Raw genomic sequence first — 6,819 nt, 5'->3', positions numbered from 1 at the left:
AACTTTAATGAAATATGTGGTAAGTAGTCAGAAGAAACCCCAGAATTTTCCCATATACTCCATACACTCTAAGATGGATTCCTTCATTCTATACAACGCTGAAATTAATCCTCCAACTGATGTCAAGGTATTAGCACTTGAACAAGAAGAAATCATAAACGAAAAGTCTAGTGTTCAAATTCAAGAAATTTCAGAGAACAATGATATATCAGACACTCAAGAGAAACCAGATGAAACTAAAAAGCCACATTTCCCTAGCAAACAAATTTCTGAGACTCTTAATACTAATTATGAACATGAGATCCTTTGGTACTTAGAATTTGATGGTTCAGTCAATAAATTAGGGGCAGGAGTAGGAATTTGGGTACACAATCTAGAAAATGATCATGCTGAAGGGCACGCTTACAGATTAAATTTTACATGCACCAACAATGTGGCTGAATATGAAGCCCTGTTGCTAGGACTTAAATTGATCAAAAGTTTAGGGGCAATCAGGGTATCAGTTTTGGGAGACTCTGATTTAGTCATTCAATAGATGAAAGGGAACTTCATCACAAATGATCCCAAATTAAGATCTTATAGAGGAGCAGCAATTGAGATCTTCAATACATTTCTAGAAACACAGCTGGCCAAAATTCAAAGAAAAAATAATTTGCATGCCCATAGTTTGGAAACATTTGTCAGCACTTTTAAATTTCCATTTGAACCCAATCATTAGTTTACAGCTGAGATTAGACACAGGCCAACCATACCTGACAATGTAAAAAATTGGCAAGTGTTTGACAATGATATTCAGATTAACAATTTCTTGACCCTAAACGAAGAGTTTTCTAGCACTAATATAGACACGGACACTGTTAATGAGATTGATCAAATAGATAAAATTCAAACAGACATTTCAGCAGAAAGTGCAGCTCAAATACTTCACCCAACAAATTTACCTATAAGAAGTTGCAACATCTTAGAGAAGTAGACATTGATAAGATTATCGGAGTAGAATCTGAGGTTATTAATTTAAAAGACAATTATTTGCCCACAGGATTAACTCCTTTGGAAGATTTCTTTGATTCTAATGATATCCCAAAGAAACCCAAGATGCAACCTCCTAACGTAGACATTGAAGACGGTAACATAGGAAATGAAGAAAATCCTAAAATAATAAAATTATCCAAAACTTTACCCCCTCATCAAAAGCTTAAATATGTTAAACTCATCAAAGAATTCCAAGATGTCTTTGCCTGGAGCTATGAAGATCTGAAATCTTATGACACCTCTGTAATTCAACATACAATACCCCTCAAGGAAAATCAAAAACCATTCAAGCAAAAGCTCAGAAGGGTTAACCCTGTACTACTCCCCTTAATTGAAAAAGAAATCAAAAGAATGTATGAAGCTGGGATAATTGCTCCTATTAGGTTTTCAGAATGGGTGTCTAATTTAGTGCCCACTAGGAAGAAAACAGGAGAAATCAGATTGTGTGTCGATTTAAGGAATGTAAATAAAGTTTCTTTGAAAGACCACTACCCGTTACCTAAGATGGACCACATTTTACAAAGGGTAGTAGGTGCCTCTAGGATTTCACTTTTGGATGGGTTTTCAAGCTTTAACCAGATTCTAGTCCATCCTGATGACCAGGAAAAGACTGCTTTTACAACACCATGGGGAACTTTCAAATATGTTAAAATGCCATTTGGACTTAAGAATGCAGGGGCAACCTTCCAACGAGCAATGGACATAGCTTTTGCAAAAGAAATTCACGATTTTCTGGTCATATATCTAGATGATCTTACTGTGTTTTCTAAATCAGATCAGCAACATTTAGATCATTTGAGACAAGTGTTTTTAAAATGCAGAAAGTATGGTATTTCGTTAAATCCTAAGAAGTCATTGTTCGGTCTAGAGGAAGGCAAACTGTTAGGTCATATAATCTCCCAAGATGGCATCAAAATTGATCCTGATAGAATAGAAGCCATTCTACAAATACCTCACCCCAGAAATGTCAAAGAACTTCAAGCTTTCCTAGGAAAGATTAACTTTTTAAGAAGATTCATGCCTAATTTGGCTGAATTAATCAAATTGCTAAACAACATGTTAAAAAAGATTCCAAGGTTAAATGAACATTAGAAGCTAAACAAGAATTTGAAGAAATTAAAATAGCTTTGACCAGAACACCAGCCCTTACAAGCCCAAAGTTTGATAGAGACTTCATAATATTTTCATTTGCATTAGAACACACCATTGATGCGGTTTTACTACAAAAAGATGATCAAGGATGTGAAAAACCCATAGCCTTCTTTAGTAAAGCACGTAGAGATGCACCGCTAAAATACCCAATCATGGAAAAATAGGCTTATGCACTTGTGAAAGCTATTAAAGACTTCCGAGTATACATATTATACTCCCATATAATAGCCTATGTACCAAATGCGGTTGTCAAAGATATCCTGACCCAAGAGGGGCTTGAAGGCAAGAGGGGTAAATGGATTGCTACTATATTAGAGTATGATATTGAAATAAAGCTCACAAAACTTACAAAAGGACAAGGATTGGTTAAACGCATGACTGAAACCAATTGCCAAGCCCTGGATATCAATGAACTGGGTAATGAACAGGAGATGGAGACTCCACAAATCAACCAGGCCTTCTTAGAATCACCTTGGTATGCTGATATAACTCATGTATTATTAAACTTGAAGACTCCTCTAGGGTTATCTAGAACAAAGAAAATGTTTTTAAAAATAAAAGCTTCAAAATTTTGTATTTTAGATGGTGCTCTTTTTTGGAAGAATCATGAAGGTATTCTACTAAATTGTTTGATAAAGGATGAAGCTGACAAGGTACTCAAAGAATTTCATGCAAGGGACTGTGGTGGACATCTTTACTGGAAATCAACTGCAAACAAAATCCTAAGGGCAGGATTTTATTGGCCAACCTTGTTTACTAATGTCAAGAAGTTTGTCACTGCTTGCCATAAATGTCAAATTTTTGAAGGCAAGAGGAAACTTCTACCTCTACCCCTTAGACCAATTTCCACGGAAAGACCATTTCAACAATGGGGTTTGGACTTCATTGGGGAAATCCATCCTCCCTCTTCAGGCCAACATAAATGGATGCTCACTGCCACAGATTATTTCATCAAATGGATAGAAGCCATTCCCTGTAGACAAGCCAATGATACCATGAATATAGAATTCCTACAAACCAACATCTTGTCTAGATTTGGATGTCCTGAAAAGATCATAACTGACAATGCTGCTACTTTCAAATCTAAGAAAATGATAAATTTCTGTAACAAGTACCACATCACCTTAGGCCATTCCACAACCTATTACCCTCAGGGTAATGGTTTAGCTGAGCCCTCCAATAAAAGCCTGATTAATATTATCAAGAAAGTGTTGGAAGAAAACAAGAAAAGTTGGCACAAGAAACTTACCAATGCACTATGGGCAGACAGATTAACTACCAAGAGAGCCATTAGGACTAGCCCTTATGAATTAGTCTATGGTATGGAGGCTGTATTTCCTTCATCATTAGGGGTCCCTGTAATGAAATTACTGCAAGAAGCTTAGGTGCAGCCCAATGACATTCAAAGAAGGATAAATCAAACCATCCATTTGCAGCAGACCAGAGAAGAGGTGTACCAAAGATCCCAAGTGTTACAAGAAAAACTCAAGAATTTTTTTTATAAAAGGACCAAGGCAGAAGATTTTTACTTAGGAGACAAAGTTTTAAAATGGGATTCCAGGAGAGAAGACAAAGGAAAACATGGGAAATTTGACTTCCTATGGAAGGGACCCTTTATTATCCAAGCCTCACAGAGGAACAATACCTACTTTTTGAAGAACCTGGATGATTTAGAAACAGAAGAAGGTCCAGTTAATGGTCGAATGCTGAAACACTATGTTTATCCAGTTTGTTAACATATACTTACTCTGATTTGTACATAAGGAAGTTCAGTTTCTGCAGCTTTTTACAGAAATGAGAATGATGAGGAATGTGCAAAAAATTTTGAAAAGCAGTGAAGGAATTTTACCATTTTTTGTTTTGCTCAAGAAAAAATGTGTATATTTTACGTGATCCTTTGTACAGTTTTCCACTTTCAACAAAGAAAGATTTCAGAGCACAGCAAGAGTTGTTCGTAAGGCCATCTGACTTGCTGTTCTTGACTTTTCATCAGGAAAGGCCATCCCCAAGTGGAGCCAATGTTATGCTCCTATATCAATAGGTGTCATATTTCATGATTGACTTGATTAGCTCTGCAATATGTACATACCTTTTTCTTATTGCAAAGGTTTTCCATATTCTAATAAATAAAAAAAAAATTAAAAATGTAAAAAGGGTATACCCTAAAAGAAAAATCAAAGGGTGAAAAGATAAATGGTCAAAAGAAAAACTGAATAGAAATGAACCCTAAACAAAAAGGACCAGGAAAGTGTGCAAGTCCAAATGCCACTACTATTTCATTTTCCTAAAAATAAATCATCAGGTATAGCTTGTTGAAATCTTTTACCACAATTGATGAATGGCCAAATGGTTTAATCCTGGCTAGTTCATGGTTGAATTAGCTATTTTATAGATAGAGAATAAAAATCTGTCCAAATTGTTTAATCTTGGCAGATAAGTAGATAGGTAGAGAAACTAAGGAGCTCAACTATTTAATCTGAGTCCTTGGAAGAAATAAGGGTAGACTTAGATAGGCTTATCATGTAAAGAAAAGAAAAGTTGAAAGGGGTTTGCTAGTCTAAATGCACCCATGGAAAAAGAAGAAAAAATGTTATGCACAATAGGCTGGGTAGGCAGTTTTGGTGTTGCAGAAGCATACTTGTGGTTGATTTTTGTCTCTCAAGTTGTTCATCTTACTGTTATCACAAGTACCATGGCAACTGTTTGGATACAGATCAAGCAAAGCATGAATAACTCCCCTTATGTTTTTCCCTGAAATCATTTACTAATTTCCCCAATGGTGTTAAGATCTGCCTAAATATCCTTAAAGTCACTCCATCTCATTTCATTTCATCATTTGCCTAAGTGAATTCCTACTTCACTTAGGAAAAATTGTCAAAATCCCTGTATAGGCTCCTTCTTTTCCTTTCGGCCTGAGTTTCTTAAAAACATTATACTCAGCGCTTGTATTTCAAAAATCTCATATTAACGATTTACAAATCAACGTTTATTATATAAATCCCTATAGCTTTTCCCCTTTCCCGTAATATGTACATATATATAAAACCCTACATTATTTAAATATCCCTCCCCCCAGTTTAACTATAAACCATAGTCTTCACCGCGCATAACATTGGGATTTATTAACCTCTGGTTAATTAAATAACCAAACCTGCAACCCTGCAAACCAATTGTAATTAACCCCGATGCGTTATTAAACCTTAATTTATTGTGTCGGTCCCACCACCTAAAGCCTCCACCACCTCCAACGAGCGTCAACCGTCAGATCAACGGCCCCAGATCCAACGGCTGAGATCTGTATCGCACTCTACTCCATTGCCGAGAATTAACACCCGGGAGACTGGCGGTATAGCCGCTCGTACCCGGACGCGTGTCACATTCCCACCCTGCTCGTGGCCCTCCCGTTCGAAACTACTTGAGCCCATAAGCAGTCCAGGGTAAACCACTTACCACCCTCCCGTTGACCATCTGCCACGTCACTGCCACGTCACTGTCCCGTACCCTCCACTACGCGACAAGATGTCCCGTCATGCTGACTTCATCCACTAAATAAACGCCAAAAATACCCGCCAAATCGATTTTCGTTAAATAAATGATAAAATGTCATTTTCACCCCGATTTTCTGCAAACTGTGCTCCATGCAAAATACGTCTAGTCGACCGTTCGAGCAGTTAGCCCATCACCCAGCCAAGAAACTCCAGTGTCTTGCTCGACAGTCCGCCATTCGATCTGCAAATTTGCAGTTTTACCTCCGCAATCCAGGTATTTATCTGTTTTTACCTTGCAAACCTGCAATTTCACTTTTCCACTGAAAATTCTACCTGAGAAAGCCAACTTGGAGTTAAAATCACTCTGTTTATTCCATAAAAGACTCCTAAACCTACTGTTTAGTCCAATTCTCCACAGAAAGACCAAATTCCTGTTTGAATACACAAGAACCAAACATGGAAGCCCCCATAGCCCTGAATGTCGCACCCATGAATGCACCTCATAAAAACTTCAATTATCTACCTTGGCCGATAGAGATTTCGAAATAAAAGACCTATCTGGTGACATGAATCATCTTCAGACCTTCTGCCAAATTAGAGATAGTCATCTAAGAAACTCTGACATTTTTGGACTATGGGAGTCAAACCTTCCCATGTACTTTCTTCCATCAGTCCATGTTTTCCCAGATATCATTCACCAATGCTGTGCCAGCTATGACCTAGTCCACAGAGCAGTTATGTCACCTTCACAAACTATCCTTTTTTCCATAACTGCTGAATCCATCAATGAGATGATACATTTCCATTCCATTGAGCCCCTTGGTCGTCTTTCCATGGGATTTTTGCTTGAACAGGCTTCTCAAATGCCTAACTCAGAGATAACTTGTATTGCTCAAATGTTCATGAAACCAAACTACCAGCCCCAAGGCCCACCTCCCTATTTACATACCTGGTTCACTGAGACTGGAAAAATCATTCTTGACATGATATTCTTGATGTTGGGATTTAAATCCAGTGAATATGTGGATGATATCACCCTGGTTCTATTATTTATCTTTACTCCAGGACAACCCCCTACTGTTATGTATGGCTATGCCACTTTTATAGCCAACAAAATCCATGACCAATTCCTAAATTTGGATAGAGA

This window comes from Pinus tabuliformis, chromosome 3_1, assembly GCF_031772625.1.
Source record: "Pinus tabuliformis cultivar Carrire ecotype Pingquan chromosome 3_1, CPIR1, whole genome shotgun sequence".
Classification (NCBI taxonomy): domain Eukaryota; kingdom Viridiplantae; phylum Streptophyta; class Pinopsida; order Pinales; family Pinaceae; genus Pinus; species Pinus tabuliformis.
This window is presented reverse-complemented; position numbering follows the sequence as displayed.